General features: G+C 43.2%; 1 pseudogene; it reads left to right on the top strand.

The window, feature by feature from the left end:
• LOC109831703 overlaps positions 8,876–12,439 on the top strand; it is a 4,767-nt pseudogene continuing 1,203 nt past the window's right edge.

Genomic DNA, 12,439 nt, shown 5'->3' on the forward strand with positions numbered 1-12,439 from the left:
ATAGCATGTTGATAAAGTTTGAAGATATTTTTTTTTTGAAAAGTGGTAAAACACCATCTTTAATCATATCTTCAAAATCATCATATTCTATCATTTTAAAAGGAGTATTTTTAAGAACAACAAACCTGATAATGCATTTCTTTGCTCGAATTGTGCCGTAGGTCCATGTACCGAGGCCACCAGAGGAAGAAGATTGAGAGAGAAAAGATTTGCGGATATTAGTTTGAGATGTTCCTTGCACTCTCTTGTGGTTCTTAAATGTCATTTGAGGTGGTTAGTCCTAATTTTACGATGAACTTTGAAGACTTTGCCACATAAAACACATTTCACCTTTTGGTTGAGAATACAGTCGTGACTATCTTTAACAATTTCAATCTTCTTGAAGAAAGCCCACACTTCTAATTTCGGCCTTTCAGAATGTTGGTGTTGGATCTTCAGATTCAGGCTGAAGCTCGGTAGTAGCAGGACTCATATCGAGAGTTAGAGTTACATTTTCATCCTCAAAGACTTTGAGATCGGAGAAGGAAGCCATTGGAATTGAGAGAATTAGATAATTAGGTGAGAGTATTTAAGAGTATAGGAGAGATTATTAGAGAGTATAAGAGGGTAGTAGAGAGTAAAGAAAGTATTAGGCAGTATTAAGAAAGAGAAGAATGATTTTGAGACCAAATGAAAACCCCCTCTATTCATAGAGCCATGCTCATAGTTAAATGATCAAGATACCCTCAGATTTTAGCTTTTTTGCCATGATCATTTCTTCAGAGAAAATGACTACTCTCACTGTGGTCCCATCTTCTGTAGGGTCTCGAAAAAAGACAAGACGACCGGTTCTTTGTAAGAAATGATTCTATCGCCTAGTAAGAAACTTTTTACAGTTGTTCTTTTTTAAGTACAGAAGAGGAGAAGATTGATTCGAATTCTCATTTGTTTAACATGAGTTCGATATCACGATGAAATGCCTCGCTCGATGCTCGTGCCGAGCTTACTTTTCGTTGATGATCGGAGCAAGATTGCTTCAACCCGAGGAGGAAATATCATCTGTTGAGTGTTTTAGCTGCTTGCGGCTGCTGTTGGCTATTGACACACATGCGTCTAACTCTTGGGTCTTAATATCTGATCCTTGGATCTCCAAAAGTCTCCCTTTTCATAGCTACTCATGGTTATTTATAGCCCATCAGTGTGTAATTAACGCCGAAGTTATGGGATCATGAGCGTAACTGATATCCTTGATTTTAGCTCACGTGGGTTGATTGGGTATTCAGGACCGTTAGTCTTTTGGCGCCCAGCCTCATTTGATGAGACGAGCCTCGCTGCGTGGCGAGGTTCATCTAATGAGATGAGCCTTGCTGCGTGGTGAGGTTCATCTGACAATACGAGTTTTGCTGTGTGGCGAGCTTCGTCTTTGACGGTCGAACCTCGCTGCGTGGTAAGCCTCGTCTTCTGGGGCGGGTCTTGCTGTTTGGCAAGGTTCGTCTCTGGATGAACTTCGTTTGACGAACTTCGTATTCTAAATGAGCTTCATTTTCTAAAGGAGCTTCTGTAGGCGTATAAAACTGCTTATAGGTCCCTTAACACAGCTCGGCACGACGATTCGACAAACCAACGAACCGTCGAGTGACGTATCTAAACACGAGCGCTAATCTGCAACACCGAAGCCAAGTGACACGCGACGAAGTGGATTAACGAGGTGACGAGGTTAAACACCGAGGCGGATTTACTGCCAAATCAGGATCCGGACTGCCAAATCAGAGTTCAGATCAACAACAAAGATTGGATAAACCGCGAAACCGGAAAACGACTTCCCCCAAAACAGACTTGCGCCGAAACCAAACACCCTTAGAGGACTCGGCCGAAACCGAGCCACCTCTAGGTGGCTCGGCCAAAACGAGCCACCTCTAAGTGGCTCGGCCAAAACGAGCCACCTCTAGGTGGCTCGGCCAAAACCGAGCCACCAAGAGTGGCTCAGTTTGGCCGAGCCACCTTCTGTTGCCGACCCACCTCTGTGGCCGAGCCACCTAGGTGGCCGAGCACAATCTGAGCCTATAAATAGATCTGGATGGCTCATTTTTGAGGGGTGGGAATTTTGGAGACCAACGCTGCTGGATTGAGAACTCACCTTCGGATTTTCATGCTTTAGAAGACTCGGACTCTCAGATCTGGTTCTTGGCGATCATCCACGCCAAATAAAGCAGGAGTTCGAGAGAGATCAATCTGAGATCTACACGGTTTCCCTCTGTATTAAAGCTTGACCTTTTGATCCCGAGAAAGAGTCTCGATTTCGCTTGGTCGATTTCGATCACTAGGGCTATTATTTCCTTTGGCTGAAGTAGTACTCCCGCACTTTATTTCCTTTCTGTGAAATAGCACCGCTTATACCGTTGCTAGATCGACATGCGTATCAATGATTCGCGCGGCTGCCGTCCAACGGCACATTACACCCCGGCGCAGGGCCGAAGAACTCCATAAAAGCGAGGAGACGCAAAAGGATCGCCGATATTCGCTTCGACATAAAAGCGAAGCTTTGTAATTTTCCATTTTTTTTCATTTGTTGATAACCGAATCTTATAAAAAACCTGATCTTGGTAACTCTTTTGTTTATTCAGATAAACTATTACTCAAGATGCAATTGGTAATCGAAGCAACATAATTTTGAGGTCCCTCGGAACAATTCTGGCGACCACAGTGCGGAGCCACCGGATCTCGCCCATACGCAGATCGTTTGCCCGTCGCCAGCGCGATCTCAATCCCGTGATCGAAGAGGAGGTCGAGTATAATTCGACCAGCGCAAAGGTTCAATGGAGCTATCTGTTCATCCTCGTCCTGATCGACCTCCCCCGCAAGTCCAAGAAGTTCTCCTCCAGAGAAAGGTCCGTTGGACGAAGAAAGTTGAGAATACAACGAGGATCTCACCCCGATTGACGCTCCAAAGTTGCATCGGGTGAAGCTCCACCGACCTCCAACCAGGTCAAGCCGGTTCCTGCCAATTCCTCCGTCATCAAAGGAGTGGTGACTCTCTCAAAGAGAGCCCGCCAAAGGCGACGCCAACGCTTGGCCCGAGAATTCGCAAAGGCGATGGAGTCCACCGACGGAATCCGATATAACGCGGATCTGAAGAACAGGAGAGACAAACAGCCTCAACCACCGATGAATGACAGCTCCTCTAAGCCGTCAACGAACGAATGGATCCGAGTCAAACGGAATCGTTCAACACTTGAGGAGCGCATTCGCAAGCGCCGCACACTATCAGCGCAAGCACGGGCTCAAATCCAAGAGGCCCGTAGAAGACTGCAGAAGGAAGTGGTCAAGAAGCCGCCACCAACCCGCCAAGTTTGGAGGCCGAAGTCTGAAGCGGCGATTCAGGCTAAGGCACAATCATTGCAGCCTTCAGCACGCCAAGTTTGGAGGCCGAAGTCTGAAGCGGCGATTCAGGCTAAGGCACAATCATTGCAGCCTTCAGCACGAGTTCAGCCTCCGGCGAAACAATCAAAGTCGCCGATAATTCTAGTAGCTACTCCAGGAGATCCCGCGGAATCATCCCGAAGAAGGAGGTCAGTTTTGGAGCGCCTCGGTCCACTTCCTGATGGACGATACAAAGCGCCAGTTCAAGAACGTTTGGGCCCGATCAAGAAGCCCCGAACGACTCAACATACTGGGGGTCGCCGTCACCTTCAACATGACAAGGAGTTCAAGGCAGCAACGCGCACCAATTTGCGCATTGAAGTTCAGGAGCCCGCTAAGAACTCACGCCCGCAAAGGCATGTTTCGAGGCGCGTAACTTTTGAAAGCCCAAAGAAGGCAGTTTGCCCTCAGAAGGAAACATTATCGTCTGATGACGATAGCGTTATACCTGAGAAGTCGTGCCAACACACGATAGGTTACTCCGACCTTCAAGCAGACGAGTTGTACTATCGTGTTGGGGGGTACGAGTAAAAACAGGAAAATGAGTCCTCGAGAACTAGAAACTCAATGCCCATGTTCCAAACTCATTCAGGCACTATTGTCTGAGTGCAACTGCATCAAGGCGGTCCCCGAAAGAGTTTCGGTCTTCGAAAGACTCAGTACCGAAATGCCAAAACCAAGGCCTAGGCGTTTCCGACAAAGAAGAATGGTAGTTGAAGATGGAGAATTCCTGAAGGTCACCACCAATATGACCAGCAAAGGGACATCGACACGGGATAATCCCGAGTCAATTCCAGAAATACCCCGGCGTGTAACCCGTCTGCAGTCTGGAGCCATCATACGAGGAACTTATGGTAGGATCCGGACAAGATTGCCTTCAGAAGATGAGGAATCGGATGCTTGCTCGGCGGTCGCATCGGATAATATAGTATCCAGCGAGGGGCAACCCCGCGAGTCGCTGATGATAAGCGCGGAACAAGTGGCCAAGATGCTCGAAGAAGCCATGGCTAAATAGCAAGAGAGCTTCAAGCTCGAGATGCAGATGGCCATGCAGAGTATGAGAGAAATGCATGACCAGCAAATCCGAGCGCTGACAAACCAGCAAGGCGAGCCAAGTCGTCGTAACCAGATTGATCTGGAAGATGAGGACACATGTACGAATGAAGCTCACAATGCCAATAATCCTCCCATCAATGCAGGGGGTGGTAACGAGAACGCCAACGAAGACTCAGGTGAAAGCTTGAAGATTAAAAACCTCGAGAGCAAAATCAATACGTTGATTTCCGCTCAAGAAATGAAGAAGACGGGTATTCCTTGTCCCTACCCAAGAGAATGAGAATCAATCCCTTATCCGGCGAAGTTTAGTCTAATCAACTTTACGCCGTTTGATGGGAAGGGTTCACCCACTCAGCATTTGATTTACTTTAAATCGCACCTGGGGGTTATCTCTGGTAATGAGCCTCTGATGGTACGGTCCTTCGTTGGCACTCTTCGTGGAGCCGCCTTCGATTGGTATCGCCGCCTCAAGCCCGGAAGCGTGAATAGCTGGGACGACATGGAGACTAAATTCCTCACTGACTTCTTCGACGATGACACTGAGATATCCATCGGGTCGTTGCTTGATGAGAAACAGAAAGACGGAGAATTAGTTGATACCTTCGTCAAAAGGTTCCGGAACAAGGCGATGAACTGTCGTGACCCGATCACTGAGGAGTTCATTCTCCAGACTTGCCACAAACAACCTCGCATTGGATGTGTTGGAAGCAATGGGGACAGCACCGTCCAAAACATGGAAGGATTTGAAGGTCCGAGGAGAGCAAGCCGAACGCTTCCTCCGAAGGAAGAAAGCCGAGAGGAGCCAACCGACGGCGAATCTTCCGAACTCAAACTTTGCCTCCCGTGGGAAGGGCAAAGCACCTGCAGCTACTGGTGGTGCTAATCAAACGTCACAACAGCAATCCCAAAGGCAGCAGAAGACTTCGGACCCGAAACTTCAAAAAGAGTATTCCTTCAAGGACGAAGACGTTCCAGCCATCTTCGAATCCCTCCTTGAAAACAACAAGATCAAGCTACCACCTATCGCAAATCAGGAGGAAGCTGACAATACTACGGATCCGAAGTACTGTGCGTACCATAGGAGGGTCCTTCATCCCACCAAGGATTGCTCTAAAAATATTCTTAAGGATAACTCAACAACACTACGCCGGACAACGCGTCGCAAATAAAGACTTAACGTCAACGATCGAAGGTCATTTCTATGTTGAACCAACAAACACGAGCTAAAGATCAGAAAATCAGGAATCGACTTTAAGTTCAAAATTCCGACAACGGTCAGACAATAAATGCAGCACCGGAACCCTTACAGACATTCGACAAAGCACCGAATAGCCTGAAGGATTGAAGGAATCAAGAACAGAAGCCATTCCGAGGTCCCGTCATACCGATTGAAGGTTGGGGCAATCATATCCAAAGCATTCCAGACTCTTCTATAAAAGAACGAGGCTGAAATACTTTGGAGGGGGTATCTGTAGGCGTATAAAACTGCTTATAGGTCCCTTAACATAACTCGGTACGACGATTCGACAAACCAACGAACCGTCGAGTGACGTATCTAAACACGATCGCTAATCCGCAACACCGAAGCCAAGTGACACGCGACGAAGTGGATTAACGAGGCGACGAGGTTAAACACCGAGGCGGATTTACTGCCAAATCAGGATCCGGACTTCCAAATCAGAGTTCAGATCAACAACGAAGATTGGATAAACCGCGAAACCGAAAAACGGGCGCGAAACCAAACACCTAGAGGACTTGGCCGAAACCGAGCCACCTCTAGGTGGCTCGGTGGCCGAGCCACCTCTAGGTGGCTCGGCCAAAACCGAGCCACCAAGAGGTGGCTCGGTGGCCGAGCCACCTAGGTGGCCGAGCACAGATCTGAGCCTATAAATAGATCTGGATGGCTCATTTTTGAGGGGTGGGAATTTTGGAGCCGAAACGCTGCTGGATTGAGAACTCACCTTCGGATTTTCAAGCTTAGAAGACTCGGACTCTCAGATCTGGTTCTTGGCGATCATCCACGCCAAATAAGGTAGTAGTTCGAGAGAGATCAGATCTGAGATCTACACGGTTTTCCTCCGGATCAAAGCTTGGCCTTTGATCCCGAGAAGAGTCTCGATTTCGCTTGGTCGATTTCGATCACTAGGACTATTATTTCCTTGGTGAAATAGTACCCCCGGCTGTTATTTCTTTCGTGAAATAGCACCCGCTATACCGTGTAGATCCGACCGGATCAAGATCGCGCGGTGGTCCACGGATTAACCCCGGCGCAGGCGAAGAACCCACAAAAGTGAGAGACCGCAAAACAGGATCTCGCGTTTCGTTCGACATAAAAGGAAAGTTGTAATTTTCATTTTCTTTTGATTTTGTTGTAACCGGATCTTATAAAAAGACCGGATCTTTTGTAATCGATAAACTATTACTCAAGAGTGCAATGGAATCGAAGAACACATCCAACCTCGAGTCAACGCGTAACCCTAGGGTCAACGCCAGTTACGAGTCAACGCGTAACCCTAGGTCAACGCCAGTCAACGCGTTGCAACCAAAAGTCAACGTACAACGTTCGAAACCCTAGGGTCAACACCGGTCAACGCGTAACTCTAGGTCAATGCTAGTCAACGCATTACGATAAAAAAGTTAACTCAATGACATGAGCCAAACTCAACTCATCAGTTGTAGATTTGAGACTTCGACGACGGCCAGACGATAAATGCAGCGCCGGAAGGATTTCAGCTATTCATCAAAGCATCGAGTAGACTGAAAATCGAAGGAGTCAAGAATCGAAACTAACTACAGGTTTTTTACGCCGACTGAAGGCTGGACCAATCACATCCAAAGTATTTCAGCCTCTTCTACAAAAGATTCGAGTCTGGAACGCTTTGGAGGGGGTATCTGTAGGCATCAAAAATTGACTATAGGTCTCCACGAACAGCTCAGTGTTAAGGAACGACGATGAACGTCATAATCCGGTTCACAGGAGTTCGATTGATGTCGGTGAACATTTGAAGTGAATCGACAAACTACGTGAACTAACAGAATTTCGGAATAACGAAGGTACAGGCTAATCGGGAGCCCCGCGATGTTTACAAAAGGAACAACGCCCTTCGTGTCTCATTCTTTTTACAGATGATCCAACCATTGGAGCTGATAGAACTCCTCGTCGGCTTTCCAACGCACTTCGAATCACTCAAATCCGAGTTCGGACAAAGGATTTACAGCGGAAACGGACAAATACACCATAACGGAGTGTCTCGGACTATAAATACAACGCAGAAATGGGCCTTTATACGGTTTTAACCGCCCGAAACCTCCTGGAGCCTATAAATACAAGCCTCAGACCCTCATTTTTAACCGCCCGAAATGGGCATTTATACGGTTTTAACCGCCCGAAACCTCCTGGAGCCTATAAATACAAGCCTCAGACCCTCATTTTTTCAGATCTGAAATTTTGGAGATTAGGCGAAGCCCTGTCGGATTGAAGACTGAAGGTGCACGGATTTCAGAGAGGAGGAGGAGAGATCGGATCGAGTTCTTCAACGCAAGAGAGAGAGAGATTCGTCAGATCTACAGCTTCCCGGATCCGTTCCTTAGGATTATCCCATTGCGGTAATCTTAAGAAGAGTGATTATCTCGCTTCGCCGAGATAAGAGCTACGATTTTCTCGATCCCTTCGCGGATAGACGAAGCTCTGTCCAATTTTTCAGCAATCAGATCTGATCGACGGTGGTCCACGGATAAACCCCGGCACAGGCAAAGACACCCACGCAAGCAGAAGACCGATAAACGATCTCTGCGTTTGTTTGATAAAGTTGTAAACTTTTTATTTTCATTGTGTAAAAGTCTTATAAAAAGACTGATTTTTGTATTCGTTGTAAACGTCTGAAGTTTGTAATGAATCCTGCAATGAAAACATCAACTTTCAACGCAAACAGCTTCGTCTCCATCAATGAGCTCTGTCTTCAACGACGAGCTTCGTCTTCAATGACGAGTTTCGTCTTCTAAATGATAAAGCATTGAGAGCTTCGTCCCTGGGTGAACCTCGCCTTCAATGACGAACTTCGTCATGCTAGTAGCGAACTTCAACACTCTTTTGTTTCTTGGCATTTTTTAGTGCCTACAATGATGAAATATGTGCATTAAAAAATATAATGATTAAAGTATACTAGTACTCATGAATCAAATAGTTTATTTTGAATTAATTTGTGCCTAGGCAGACTAATATGCTCCATCACTGTTCATGGACATTTACAACCAACATAAAAGAATCAGATTCATTTCAATCTCCCTCACGTAAGAATCAGGTTCTCTCTTTCAAAGGATAAAAAGTACAAATGCCACTAAAAACATTCCCTTGGCAAAAAGCTTTAGCAGCTAAAGTCTTCTCTTTTGTTTCCTACTCTCTTGTTTCTTCTCCTCTACCTCCAACTGTTCAGCATTATCATGATCATTTTAGCAAGAATCTCTTCTTTCTCACACTTTATCCTAAAAAGCTAGCTTTCTCCTACTCATTTTTCACTCTTTTCTAGATATCATAGAGTACTACTTCACTTTCTTTTCTTGAAACAAATATGACAAGCTGATTGCTTTGCACTCATTCTTGCTGTTCAATGGGGCTCTGTCATGGCAAAGAAATCAACAGCACCCCAATTCAAGAAGAGAACTCTGTAGTTCCCTACAATGAAAGATCCATACAAAATGCCGAAACCCCAAAACTGCAGAAACTCCCATTTTACATTTCTAGCCCATTTCAAATCTCGTATAAGAACTCACCATCTACCCCTTTGAGGATATTTAAAAGGCCATTTCCTCCTCCATCGCCTGCAAAGCACATTAAGGCATTTCTTGCTAGAAGGCATGCTTCATTGAAGCCTAATGAGGATACAATTCCTGAGGATGACTTGCTGTTGAGTAAGAATTTTGGGTTTTTGAAGGACTTTTTTGCAAAGCATGACCTTGGAGATGTCGTGGGTCGAGGGCATTTCGGGTATACTTGCTCTGCTATGGTGAAGAAGGGAGAGTTGAAGGGGCAGGAGGTGGCTGTTAAGGTTATCCCTAAAGGAAAGGTTATGATCATTTATTCATTTGTATTTGAAAATTTTGAGTTAATTGTTGATTTATCCATAATACATGCCTTAATTTGAACTACAATATTCTTACATAGAAAAGAAAAAGAGAGGAAGATTTTGGGACATTTGAATTGATGTTTGATACACTAGAATACTTCTGTTATTTATTGTAACTTTGGTGGGCAACACAATCAACAATGTTATGTTCTGTGACATCTAGGCATGATTGAAAACTTGAGTTTCTTCTATATGAAGCATTTATGCATGATTCTCCCCATGAATCTTTGGAAATGTGTTTATTCTTTTCTTTGATGCCTTTGGGAATACTCTTGAGGATTCACTCAATTTGTGAAATTCTATGAATCTCGATTAACATAATAAACAAATTAGTTCTAGTAGATAAGAAAGTGAGAACATGACTATTGGATTCTTTGGCTTTATGTCCTACGAGGTTTGGGGGATTCTTCCATCAAAATTATCCATTTTCTTCGTATGAAGAATCCATAAGAGTACTAAAAGAATTGATAGCAGTACTGTTACGCAGTGTACCTGACTCCAGCAAAGAACACAAGTACATATGTTTGATTATCCTTGAACATATTAGCTAATTAAAGGATAATGACATAGTTTCATGTAATTGTTGTCTAATTTCATACATATAATACTTTTTTTGCAGTTGACAACAACCATTGCAATTGAAGATGTGGCAAGAGAAGTGAAAATATTGAGATCTCTCACTAGACACAAGAACCTTGTGCAATTTTACGATGCTTATGAAGACGAGGACAACGTTTACATAGTGATGGAGTAAGGCTAAATTTCTTATTATCCTTTCCTTTCTAATATGTTATAAGCAATTATTTAACCATTCGTTGTCTCTTGTTTTATATCTGTTCAGGTTATGCAGAGGAGGGGAACTGTTAGAAAGGATTCTTTCCAGGTAAGTAAACTAAATATTCATTTATGTTTATGTTATCATGTTTGTTTACATAGCATGTATATATTGTTTTGATTAGAGCACTCTACAGTGAAATTATATAATTCTTTCCATTTTAGGGGTGGAAAATATTCAGAACAAGATGCTAAATTTATCATGGTTCAGATTCTAAGTGCTGTTGCATTCTTCCATCTTCAAGGTGTCGTGCACCGAGATCTCAAGCCAGAGGTCAATGTCATATCCGAACTGTGTATTCTCTTACAGTCATTACTTTGAGGGGAAATTTGACAGAATACCCCTAACTTTTTGTTTTTTCACAAAGCACCCATAAATTTTAGACTTCTTTCAGCATCCCCACCACCCAACAGAAAGGGGGAAAAAAGAAGAAGGAAAAAAAAACGAAAAATGGGGATTTCATGAAATTAACTAAAACCCATAAAAAATGGAGGTTACGGGTTTGGAGTGTATGTTGGAAAAAGTTTAAAATTTACGGAGATTTTGTGAAAACCCAAAAAACTAGGGGGTTAAGTGACATGGGGGCTATCTTAAAATGGGCCAAAACCTAGGGTTTTTTGTAAAATTTACTATTACTTAAATTACTCCTGATTGTCTCTTTTTTTTATTTTTTCAGAATTTTCTATTTGTTTCAAAGGATGAGAAGTCTGTCATAAAGACTATAGACTTTGGCTTGTCAGATTTTGTGAATCCAGGTTGGTCACATGAAACTTCATGGTCATTTGTCTCTTTTTTTTGTACAATAGAGGAATCTGTAATTCATGAAATTAACCTTATAAGATGTATTTAATTTATAATCATCTCATTGTCTAATCATTTACAAAACAGATGAAAGGCTAAATGATATTGTTGGAAGTGCATACTATGTTGCTCCTGAAGTTCTTCATAGATCCTACGGCACTGAAGCAGATATATGGAGTATCGGTGTGATAGCATACATTCTTCTATGTGGAAGTCGCCCTTTTTGGTCTCGTACTGAATCTGGAATATTTCGAGCTGTTCTAAAAGCGAAGCCTAGTTTCGAAGAAGATCCATGGCCCTCTCTATCACCTGAAGCTATAGATTTCATCAAGAAATAACAGAACCCTCGTACTGTCGCCAAATTGAACTTACTATCTCTGTAGTTCTATTGTTGCAGAAGCCTTATGTAAGTAGCTCCATTATATAAATAAGGGTTGAATCGCCAACAGAACCCTCGTACTGTCGCCAAATTGAACTTACTATCTCTGTAGTTCTATTGTTGCAGATAGACCCTGTAAGTGAATTTCTTTTTGACCCTTTGCAGGGTGTCTATCTGCAACAATAGAACTGCAGCGATAGTAACAGGGTATATTCGCAATTAACCCTATAGATAAACTAGTAACAAATTTTCAGATGCTAAACTTTGATTCTGAGTCTTATGTTAGGTCATCCTTGGTTTCGAGATTGTCAAGATGTGAAGATTGTTTTAGATATTGCAATTTACAGGCTTGTTCGATCCTATATATGCTCTTCATCTTTAAGAAAATCCGCGTTGAGGGTACATTCTATTATTTTTTTTAATTTTTTTTAAAAAGAAGTTTTATTTTCATCATTTTGTTTCTTACTTTCATTATGTGATTAGTCCCTTGCCAAGACCTTAACAGTGGACGAGCTCGTGTATCTTCGTCAACAATTTGCATTGTTAGGCCCAAGCAAGAGTGGTTCTATTTCCCTCCAAAATTTCAAGAACGTTAGTTTCTTTTTTCGTTCCAAAAATATTAGAATACTTTTCTCAAACTTTAATAACATGCCATGGGCTCTGCAGGCTTTTATGAAGAACACAACCAAAGCGATGGAGGACTGTAAAGTTATTGAGTTTGTAGATTTGGTATCAACCACTCAATATCTTCTAATATTGAGAAATGAAGATATATGTAATTACTGTTTCTGATATTACAGGTAAGTTCTCTTCAGTATAGCAAGTTTGATTTCGAAGAATTTGTGG

This window comes from Asparagus officinalis, chromosome 2 (assembly GCF_001876935.1).
Source record: "Asparagus officinalis chromosome 2, Aspof.V1, whole genome shotgun sequence".
NCBI classification, from domain to species: domain Eukaryota; kingdom Viridiplantae; phylum Streptophyta; class Magnoliopsida; order Asparagales; family Asparagaceae; genus Asparagus; species Asparagus officinalis.